The 12516-nt window shown below is 38.3% G+C and overlaps 1 long non-coding RNA gene across 1 annotated transcript; it reads left to right on the top strand.

Moving 5' to 3' along the window:
* Positions 1–5761: 5761 nt before the first annotated feature.
* Positions 5762–7249, top strand: LOC142140420 (uncharacterized). Its single transcript, XR_012688466.1, has 2 exons — positions 5762–6677; positions 7088–7249. It is a non-coding gene; the product is annotated as an uncharacterized LOC142140420 (long non-coding RNA).
* Positions 7250–12516: the final 5267 nt, after the last annotated feature.

The following is a 12516-nucleotide window of genomic DNA, read 5'->3' as shown; positions in this document are numbered from 1 at the left end:
TAATAAGTACCACTGCCTTATCTGTGCAACACTTTGCAAATTAACTAGTGAAAGCACAGGCATATACAGTGTACTGGAAATAGATTTAGCCCACATCTTTTTTCATACGTAAGTATCTCACTTAAAGAGCTCACATACATTTTTTTATTTCTGAGCCATACACATTCATCTACACAATTCCCTTACTAATTTGTAAAGATCCTTTGCCTACACAAGCCTGACCGATATATTACTTATATTACCTGCTTCCACTTGGCTTCCACATGTCTCCTGTATTGTGCAGATGTACGTCTAGACCACATCACCAGGTTACAACCATTTTCCAAGATGGCATGACTGCTATTCTACAAATAGAGCTGGATTAAAGATTTAAAGGGCCCGGAGCACTTAATCAGGGGGGGTGCTATTATGTAATATGGTTATCATTTTATACAAATTTTAGACAAACACTCAGGTAATACTGTGTGCACTACTGTTGGTTGCACGCAGCTCTGCCTTCACGAGCAGTACAGTGTGAAGCAGGACATACCTCCCAACTGTCTATGATGTCAGACCAAATCCTGATAAAGCGAGACAGTCATCCAAATTAAGGACTGCCCCACCATATTCAGGACAATTGGCAAACTGTCCTGCTCTATCCTACCTGTTCTTGTCACTTTCACTACCTGTGGCTGCTGGTTTCTTTAGCTCAGTTGCTGCTTGTCTAGATCCTGGATTATTGGGGGCCCTATTTGGAAAAAAATGGGTACATGAAATTTAGGGAACTCCAACCAGTTTTGACCTTCTAGCACCCACATTTAATAATCAGGCCTCCCTCTAGCCCCAACATTAAAAATAGTCTTCACATTTGATAAATAGATCTATTTGTCTATTGCCCTCCAACCAGCCCTGACATTAAATTAATAGAAGTCCAATTTAATAAATAAGCATATTTCCTTCCCTCCAAATAGCCCCAACATTATATTAATAGCATTTACATTTAATAAATGTAACCATTTCCCACAGCCTCCCCCGGCATTAAACAATTCAAATTTACATTTAATAAATAGTCCTCCTCCCCAAACTCAGCCCCACATTTAATTAATACCCCCCAAACCACCCCATAATTAAATTATGGCCCCATCACCCCATCCATGTGGAAATAGTGGCGCTATATAAATATATGTTGACGATGCTGATCTTAAATTAATATGCCCCATATTAAATTTAATTGCCCCACCATCACCCCACAAATAAAATAGCATCCATTAAATAATTAACCCCCACCTACACTCCACCATTAAATTAATAGCCTACCTCCCACCCACATTTATTAAGACCCCCCCTCTCATTTTCATCACATATTATATTAAGACCCTCACTCCATTCTTTCACCCATTATATTAAGTGACCAATTATACTATTGAAATATGTATATGACCTCTTATTCCTATAACCCCTCTCCTCTCTCTAATCCCCTGGTATCGTCTATTCTGTTACTCAATCTCTGGATACATTCCTATCTATTCTATTTCTAGCTCCACCACCTCTTTATCTTTGGACTTTACCTCTGTTTGCACAAGTATATAGGCATAACCTTAACCTGACTTGGGGCCTTACATCAATAATTAGATGTGTCACTTCTGGCAGCTATTGCAGCCAGAAGTATTTTTGGATAAGTCTCAATTAACTTTAAACACAGTGATGGAACAATATTTACCCATTTCTCAATGTATAATTCCTCAAATTGGGTCGGATTAGTTGGGAAACAGCAATTAATAGTTTGAGGTCTTGCCACAAATTTTCTATGGCATTAAACTTAGGACTGGGAAGCTGAACAACATCTATGTTGATCATTGCACTGTTGAAATGCATCCTTCTCACTTTGAGCTTTATGGCAGGTGTTTATTCAGGATTTGTTTGCAGTGTCTACCAATCCTACAAAATTGCCAATCCATGTGTTTGAAAAGCATGATGCTTCAACTGTCATACTTCAATGTTATGACATGGTACCTAAGCTAGTATTTGATCTAATATGAGGTCCAAAAATTCTACTTTAGTCTCATCAAACCAAAACACTTTCTGTCTCATGTCTTCTATATGGTTCTCCCAAACTGTTTATGGCAAAGATATGTGTTTTTCCTAGCCAGGAATTCTTCCTTGCAGCCCTCCCATAAAGCCTTACAGTGTAATGCCTTGAGCATTGTTGACCCATATACACTGTCTTCCATCAACATCCCTGCCCGGCAGTAGCTTCTCTGATAAGTGCCCTTCTTGTTGGGCAAATGAGTTTAAAGGGGTGGTCTGACCAAGGCAGTGTAGCTATATATACCTCTTCTACTTCTGTACAATGGACAGCTCTGATTTTCCAACAAACTTCTTTTCAATGGTCTTGTACTCTTCTCTCAATTTGAGCAGCTCTAGAACTTTTTAAAGATACATTTTATTTCTGTTTTTCATTTTTAAAAAATGTATGGAAAAGTTTAGGATTTGACATGGTACTCATCACTTTGTGGCTTAATGCCAAAATCCTACTTTACACTATTTCAAATACAGAAACTGTTGTATCACAATGTGAAAAATGTATATGATAGAACAGTGATGGGCAAACTACGGCCCGCTGTACTTATAGAGGTAACACTGCTATATAACACCCTCCCGTCCCATTAAAAAAAATTGTATTATATATTTCGATATTTGAGTTTTTTTAATAAATTATATTGGCCCGCCTAAAGTTTTTCTTTTTTATTTGGCCCGCTCCTGAAAAAGTTTGCCCATCAGTGTGATAGAATATTGGTCAAATTCTCTGAACTGCACAAGATTAGGAAGCTAAATCCTAGACTCCAGTAGTTCCTTCCCTGCAGACTATCTGTAATTTAAGGATATTTGATTGAGACACAAGCAGGGGTGATCACTGGGCCCTATAGCAACATTTTATTGGGTTGGGATGACTGTGTATTGCTATTAATTTGTGTTTGATAGCCCCCAAAAACACAAACTGCCCACATAAACTCTTTAACCAACATGGCCAATATCAGAAAACTGAAGTTAGGGCTCTATGAACATATCCCATCGTTGCCGTGGTCGTGGAAATGTCATATTGCAACAACATTTAGGATGCAGCTCCTTGAGATCTTAAGAGTCTGAAGCTTACCTGTATATTTAATATTAGACCTTTGGAAAATTACATATTGCCTAATACCGAAGAAAATTAAAATAAAGGTCTCTCAATTGTACCATTTTAGCCTCAACATGAGTCAAAAAGAGACATGACTTCATTAGGGAGATATTTTGCTGCTCCTTCTATGAGGACAGAGGTTAAACGGACTTATGTCTCTTATTGACCCAGTAACAATGTAAGTATGCATTAAGTGAAACTTGAAATAGATTCATCATTTTCATGTGACAACTAATGCAGGGGATGAATGAGAAGTGATATGTGACAGGATCTGATCCAACTTGTTAGCAGTCTTGACGTAACATTCTGTACCCATAAGAGCTGTGAAGTTAATTAGCCCTGGAAACTACAAGTAATAGACATCAAACAAATAAAGTTTGTAATTTGTTACAAAAATTGATAAATGAAAAGTAAAACAAACTGAAAGAATCAATTATACAGTATCAATTTGTTGATATTCTAATAGCATAGTTCTTAAAATAAAATAGGCAATGCAGTTATAATTTGTATTAACAATAAAATATTAGTACACATGAATGCACTAATATGTTCATTTCAGAATAACCATTCTGATAATAAATGTTGAGTAGCTTTTTAAATTTCATTGGATTTACCACCACTAGATGTACAGACCTAAACAAAACATTCCCATCAGAATTTACATTTCTTGCTCCCATGGTTTCTCAGTTTTCGGACTGCAGATTCCCAATCTTTACCACATCTCATTGATATAAATAAATAATTGTATATTACCAGTTGAAATTATGTACTTTTTGAATCCCAACAGTCCAGAAAAAAATCGTGGACACAAATTGTTAGCTCCTCAAATCCACCCAACTATGCCCCAATCTGTATACACGTGGCCCCATTTTACAGAAACAGCACCTCCGAATGCGCAATCTCTGTCTCTATTGGGCAGTTAAAATTAGGACTTTTGGAGGGTTAGGTTGGGTACACACTGCAGGTTTTTCACCTGATTTCCATGCCAATCACACAATAAACGACCTTTATGCCCGATTTCGCATTAGTGTGTACGCTCCAACAATCATGTTTCATCATTCCAAAGCATATCGTATCGTTTGATTTGCTCTTATAAACAGAATAAAAATCTTTATAAATGATGGAATGATGTTGTGAAAATACTGAAGTGTGTATGCACTTATGAACAGCAGTGTAGGCAGATCTCCATAGAGTTTACAGAGTCACAATCTTTGCAGCTGATGGTTATGACAGATGAAGAGCACAGATCTGAAGGAAAATCATGTAAAATGTGTATAGTGTGTACACATGTATTGGCATGCTGATCAGGACTTTCAGTCGTTGGTAAAATTGTTAACAATATTGAATCGGAGAAATTTTCTATAGTGTGTACCCAGTCTTATGTGTACTGATGTATCAATCATGGGTCCTGGATGTTGCAGTGCACAATAGCCCATGAATCAAGGAAGCCCCCTTAACTTGGGAACTCTGGGCACTCAGTTACACAGCCAGGCAGGCATAACATTTTGGTGAGTTCCAGACACATCAGCATGGCTTTGCTGGCACTGTCCCTCATCAAGGATCCCACACTGATAAAGCAACCATTGTTATGCATGTATGTATACATCTCAATACACCTAACTTCCAACAGCAATAAACATATGTATAAAATAAGATGTATTTTTTAGAAAAAGATAGTAAGTTATAAACCAGAGGTTAATATAAAAGAAATAAAAACGTGTTAAAAAAGTAATATCTTGATGGCCTATCTGCAAATCTGGCCCTAATTTCCACCATTGCAAATGTTCGCTGTGAATATACCAGGGGTAATAGTGAGCTTTTTTGCTTTCCACCTGACTGGTTTGTCTGTAAGCAGCCTTATGTGTCAGCCTGGCTTCCCTATTGTGTATGAAATAAAATAGGCAATGAGTGCGTAAAGTAAGGGGATTTCATTGTCAAACACAACACACAGGATTATGGCACTTACATGAACAAATACCAGTGGGTCAACGCTCCAAACCTAGCATACCACTCTATCTAAAAGGAGCTACAATCACCATCCCTAGGTACCAATGTCTGGTGCTGAGACATGGCCCTAAACCAGCAAGGTCAGGACAAAATCCATCTTTCGAATTGTAGTGGGCTAACAAAGTGACAAAGTCCATGGAGGCATCCACAAGTGGAGTAACAAGAACAATTCTCTTATCAGCCCAACCAGAACTGTAACCCCTAGTCAAATTGTGCATGCAAAAGAGAGATGAAGTGCTGGGCAAACCCTTCTTTCATGCCTAACCTGATTCCCGCAGTGGTGTGACTTTAGCAGGACAGTCCTTAGATAACTCATCTGCTCTAGAATGGTGTCTGCATATTAGAGGGGCCACTCATTAGTCTCACCCCCTGTGCTGAGGTAATAGCAGGCACTCTGCTGTGAGTGAGTTTGGGCAGTCTTGCTGGACAGAAAGGTGAACAGCTAGTATCTGCACAATCATCAAATCACATACAGTTCCTTTAAATAAAAGAAAAAAATACAGAAACAGGGAGATTTACTCAATTTCTTATCTCTATTGTTCTAGAACTCAGAAATATGGATCATAATCCCAATATAATTGGTCTCCAGGTAAAATAAACAAATATTCTCTGCCCTCACTGTAACTTTAAAAGATAAGCTTCCCTTCTCAGTTCCCCTCCCTCTGAGATCACTCATTAGGGAAATTATATGTTAATAGATGAGAAATTCACATCTGGGTTTTTTGATCTGAGCATACTTATTTTACAGTATAGATCTGACCATGTGCTCTGATAACTGTGCTGTAGATATGCCCAATCCCTAGCTGTAGTCACCTCTTCCCCCTGCTATGAGATAGAACATAAGCAACAATAGGGTCCCTGGTAGGACAAATGGTCAGTTTATATGTCAGCAAAACTAAATGAACCCCTTTGCTACCTGCCCAAAGTGAGTTACAGCAACTCATCTTTAATATTTTAACCCCTAATTGTGTCATAACCTCGACAATTCAGTACAATGAAGTCTGGGAAAATTTAAAGTTTATTGTCATAAATTAACTGTCTTTGCTGGCCCAAATATATGGGCCATTGTTTAGAGTTAGGACCACCCTATTAGCAAAATCACCGTGGAGAGGTGGGTGGCTTAAACATACATTTGCAAATGTGTGTAACTGAGACTTTTGCATTTTTATCTACAGTAGAAATAGCAGATCTGTTGCTGGCTATAGCAGTGTGCTGGGGGAACTCTTTTCGTGTGTTTGTTCCTTTTAGGATAAGCCCACCCTTTCACGCACCTGCTATAGCCTATAAATTGATTGAGCAACTTTCATTTCTTTATTTGTCTTTGCTAATCGTCACTTATCTCTGATGAAACAACCTACAAAAAGGCGAAGAAACGCATCAGGTGACACCAGCATGTACACATTTTTTAGACTATGTAGGAACTCTATGTGTGTCTGGAATCAGTGTGACCTAAGGATTGTTCTCTACAGTTCCTGTTTGTCAGAAGCACCCTGAGAAGTCATCTTTCTTTAAGGTACAGCGATTGATTTATGCTGTAGAAACGAGGCTTGACAGCACATTTGAACTATATTTGCTGCTTAGTATTAAACTCCAGCCATTTTCTTGCATGAACTACTAATAAGTGGGAAGTATCATTCTCCACTCAGCTTCATTTTGATTGCTTTAGGCCTTATTATAGGAAGTGAACTTTTCATACATTGGGAGAACTGTGGTCATAATATGCCTAATACATGTATTATGTGATTTGTGCTCAGAGAAGATGAACTTTATTATGATTTTTTGTGATTGGTCTGATATCAAATTGTACTTCTGCCACGCTAAGCGATATATATTAATTTTAATAAGTGTTTATTTTTTAACCTTTTTAATATATTGGATATTTAATTTATGAGCACACTTATGTTTTTTTCTTTTCTGTTATAGTTTAACTGCAAAAAATCTCAAGATTGTCCTGATAAGACTACGCATGGAATCCTTGAGATTATTCCACTATTATCAAATGATGTTATGTTATGTATTAAAATAAAGGTATTGTTATCCTTTTACTTGGTTAATAAAAATGCTGAACAATCATTTATGCTGAAATAGTTTGTGTCAATGGTCAGTTTATAGTTATAGCCAAATAATTTTCCTAACCCTTGACTGGAGTTCCCACGGAACAAATGATAAAGATTGGAATTGACTGATTATCAGTGTAATTTAATAAGCATGCACTTAAAATGTACAGATAGCATATTTGGCTGGGTCTTCATCATCGGGTGGGGGGGTCATTTACGGCTCTAAATATTGCAGCACAACATATATTTTGCGCATTGCAGATAGGTTCGTGTTCCAAAGATCATCAATTGGGCAGATGTTTTGCGCAATCTTTCAATATTTATTACTAGGTCTCCAAAAGTACAAAAGCCAGCTCTGCATATTATCACATTTGGAATCCAACCTCCTCCTTAATTTGAACTTTTTTTTCTCCCAGAGTACTGCTCGTTTAAAACTCATTTACATATGACATAATCCATGAAAGTATGGGAATATATGTTTGAAATACATACGTTTGTGTGCAAAGAATTAGTTATATGTTTTCTGCAATACATCTAAACAGAATAAAGAAAGTTTTTGAAATTAGTGGACTTTGCTAGCTCCAAGGTGAGGTTAAAATCTGAGGCTTTTGAATTAATAAAAAAACTCAGTTGAGTCCTGCAGGATGAAGCATCAGATATAAACTGTCTCCATCTCTTATGTCTTATTTTGTATCCAAAATAAAACATAGTTAATGTGGTGAGAGCAGGGTGCCAGGCTGATTGAAAATAAAGTTTGAGACTACTTGGCATCCTCTCTCACCAGTGCAAGTTGTATTGACTGTATATGTAACATTCTATGGCAATGTCAGTATGTGTTCTAATGTATAGTATTAGTTCACTGTTCAAAACTTTCACTATGTGGGTTATCTAGGCACAGCATACAATAACTTCTAAAAGAGCTATTGTCACTTGGGCACATTGGGATTTCCGGGCCAGCAGCACCACAGAGACTGTTAACACTGACAGCTGATAATATTGTGGTGGGACTTCCTGTGTATCACAATTCTAGCAGATGAAGCGGGTGAAATAAATATTGAACACATCAACATTTTTCTCAGTAAATATATATTTAATGTGGCTATTGTAATGAAATTTACACCAAATGTCAGCAACAACCGTTGCAATCCACACATGCAAAGAAATCAAGCAATGTCCATGAATTAAGTTTTGTGTAACAATGTGAAATGACACAGGGAAAAAGTATTGAACACACTTCCTGAAATGTATTTAATACTTTGTACAAAAGCCTTTGTTGGTAATGACAGCTTCAAGACGCTTCCTGTATGGAGAAACTACTCATATTTCACAGGAGGTGGCGGTCAGCTGGGAGCATGAGTTCATCCATAATGATTGAAATGGGTTAAATCAAGAAGTGGCTCTAGATGCCCGTATACAGGAGTTATCAAGGTCCTGTGGACAAGTGGAATTAACACCATTGCTTAACACCTCTGCAAAGATGAATTCTCAGATTAATGTTAAATATTACCCTGGTATCTTCACAGTTAATAACATTGAAAAACTACAAAAATCCATCAAGTTAAAACTATTATGAGTTCATATTGTGTTGATCCAGAGAAAGACTAAATAAAACCCCAGTAAGGCAAATGCCAACTTTGCCTTACATTAGAAAAAACAAAATCCTTCCTGACCCCATAAATGATAATTGGATTAATTTCCTTGATTAATCACCCTAACAGCTAAAGGTAACATTTTTGTAACGGATGCATTCAACCCTCTTAAATTGAGTTAACAAAATCAATTTTCACCACCACCCTTGATAGATAATTCTAATATGACTACCCTTATAGTCAAGAACCCTTTCTATGCTGCCAGTGAAGCTGTCTGTTCTAAAATCGCAGTGAATGTCTTCAGCATCATCTATTTATTTATATTGCGCCACTGATCTAGATGTCTTATTGTTACTTGCATAGTCCTGGGTATGATAAGCTCATCAGACAAATCTTTACAGTCTGAAACTGGGTATACTTATAACTACTAGTTATGTCACCACAAAAATAGCACTAGAAAAATAGTTCTATAAATGAGGGGGTGTAGCCATTAGCATAAAAGCATAAGTGAGTTAAGCTATATTGGGCCTGTTTCATTAAAGCACGCAAAACTAACGTAATATACGTAATATCCGCATTCAACTACAATCGGATCCAAAGAAATGTCTCTTGTTAAATATGGATGTAGGTAGGCTCTGCATAAAAGACATTTGCTGTAATGGGACAGACAGAACACACTGCTGCATACGTGCAATACATATGTGGAATATAAAGTCCCAGCAGAACAAGCAGAAAAAGTGTCACCTGTTAATAATATAGGGCCTGATTCAGTGGCGAACGGATCTGTTGCAGAATTTGCAATGCGTATTTTAAGAACAAACGGGGAGATAAGAGATTCCCAATGCAATAAGGAATGGAAGGTTGAAGAACACGCCCACCTTCAGTCCTTTACGCAATGAAATATAAGAAGCAAGGGGTCTTAAGAATCGCTTCTTAACGTCTGCTTCTTATTTAAAGTTAATAAAATGTTACGTAACAGAAAATGTGGGAGGTGCGAAGAGTTTGATTGCAAATGTTAAAACACAATTGGAGTGTATTATGCAGCACAGTTGTAACCTAATTATTCATTGTAACACAAGTTTAGAGAACCTTGGACAAATGATTTTGATTTGTTTTTAATGAACTAAATTAACACACCTTCTTATTCACCTACATGAAAGTTTGTGTAAAGACTTTGATTACAACTAAGAAGGTGGATGTAGATTAATCTCATAATAAATCGAAAGCATAAATAAACATGCATATTAAAATAAACAGTAATGTATTGTAAAAATGTATATAATTTACGTTGCAAAATGCATAGCCTACTCGTCCATATGCGATACATAGAAAAGTATATACAGATAAAAGGCATAAGTCAGAAATCGAACTCATAACTCTATTGTTCGAAGGTGAATTGGCTAACCACTAAGACAACGTTCATTTGGAAATTAAAAAACAATTCTAGAGACTAGAGTGAGAAGTACAACAATACAGCATGTGGGCAACAGATGTAAGAGCTGGATAATAATACTCTTCCTTATTACACAAAAATATATGGTAGTTACAATTAACATATTTTAAAATATTAGAGAAAAAGCAAACAACCTTAGGCCATTTTGGATCAAAATATTACTTGACTGCATGTACTTTGTACACACCTGTACTTTCAAGCTGTAAAAACTACTTCTGATGCCTTAACTGTAATGCAGGTCCCCCAATAACCTAAAAGGAATAACATTGATAACTATAAATACTTACATGCTGCAAAAGGCAACTCCTTCATGTCTTTTTCTTACTCCATGAAATAATCCTTGCCTCACCTTCTTTGGGCTCCAGATGACAGCTAGGCCATAAGGTCTGTAAGAATAAATTACAAACATTTAGCTATTTACTAAAATAGTGTCTGTTTCTCACTTATCCACAAAATGAAAGAGAGTGCAAGGAATCACCATTCGAAAACATTGATAAATCAGTGCCTTAAAATCAATGCACACGCAACACTTTTCACAATTCACATAGTGAGTCAAATATATGAATAACAAACTATGCTTAATTACAGAATATTTTTCAGGTGAGGCAGACATGTCCCAGCTAAGGCCTGGAAGTACATCAATAAAAGCCTTTAGTTTGGTCTAATTTAAACAAAACTAATGTCACTTACCGGACTGTGAGTGCTTCTTCCCGTGTATTTAAGAACCGTGGTCGTCCACCATCCTGAGGGTTTTGGGCATGTGCAGCCCTTTCAAACCTTCAGTTCATGTTCCTTTTAGTTAATTGGCTGATCAGGCAACACTCCCTATTTAAAGCACCTGAGGTCAATGCCTCGTTGCCTGATCTTGGAGTCTCATTCCCCATGAGCTTCTGAAGGTGTTCCTGTGTTTCCTCGTGTATTCAGCTCCGCTGATTCCTGTGGTTTCCAGACCATTTCTACTCCTGTGGTTTCCAGACCACTTCAACACTCCTGTGTCTCATCGTGACTGTATTAGCTGATTCCTATCCGCTGCCTCCGTGCACTACAATTATCAACTCACTTCAACACTCCTGTGTCTCATCGTGACTGTATTAGCTGATTCCTATCCGCTGCCTCCGTGCACTACAGTTATCTACTCACTTCAACTCTCCTGTGTTTCATCGTGACTGTATTAGCTATTAGCTGATTCCTATCCGCTGCCTCCGTGCACTACAGTTATCAACTCACTCCAACTCTCCTGTGTTTCATCGTAACTGTATTAGCTGATTCCTATCCGCTGCCTCCGTGCACTACAGTTATCTACTCACTTCAACTCTCCTGTGTTTCATCGTGACTGTATTAGCTATTAGCTGATTCCTATCCGCTGCCTCCGTGCACTACAGTTATCAACTCACTCCAACTCTCCTGTGTTTCATCGTGACTGTATTAGCTGATTCCTATCCGCTGCCTCCGTGCACTACAGCTATCAGCTCACTTCAACTCTCCTGTGTTCCATCGAGACTGCACCAGCTGATTCCTATCCGCTGTCTCCGTGCTCAACAGTTCCAGCTCATCTCAACTCTCCCGTGTTTCATCGAGACTGCACCTGCTGATTCCTATCCGCTGCCTCCGTGTACCTGCGGTGTCCTGCTTGCCGCTACCCTTCAGTTCTATTTGTGTCTGCAGCCAGCTGATCCACTCTCCGTGCTTCTACAGTGTTCCTGCCTGTGTCAACTCGCCTGTCTGCATCGGATCAATGCCTCGCTGCTTTCATCTCGGCTAGACCATCTCTACACGTCAGTGTTCTCCAGGTGTCCAGTCCTATATACTACTGCTTCCTGAGTATTTGTTCCCTTCTCCGCTGGTCTACCTACCTGTGCGCTGCACCTACTTGACTACCGCTTCTACCCTCCTGGGACTTCGCATCCTGCCGGCCTCCAGCCGTTCAGGTATCTCTGCACTCCTGTCTGACAGCCTGCTCCTGAACCATGGTATGCATACTTCTCATTGACTGTGCTGGTGTATTGCATATCTTGCTGGACTGAGTTTTCTCCCCTGGAGTTTACTATCCGCTGAGACTATTGCCATCATTTGACTGTGTTACCTTTTGCCGGATAGTTCCTGTGACTTTGTATTATTGTGCAGTGCTGTTCAGCCATTACTATATTGTGCATATCATCGTGGGATCAAGTTCAGTGTGCCCGTGTATACTCTGTATTGCAGTTCTCTCCCCGTGCTCCTCCTCACATATATATTCAGTGGTACAACTTGCTA

The sequence above is a fragment of the Mixophyes fleayi genome, chromosome 2 (assembly GCF_038048845.1).
Source record: "Mixophyes fleayi isolate aMixFle1 chromosome 2, aMixFle1.hap1, whole genome shotgun sequence".
In the NCBI taxonomy this organism is placed as follows: domain Eukaryota; kingdom Metazoa; phylum Chordata; class Amphibia; order Anura; family Limnodynastidae; genus Mixophyes; species Mixophyes fleayi.
The sequence above is the reverse complement of the archived record's forward strand: the minus strand, read 5'-3'. Positions and strand labels throughout refer to the sequence as shown.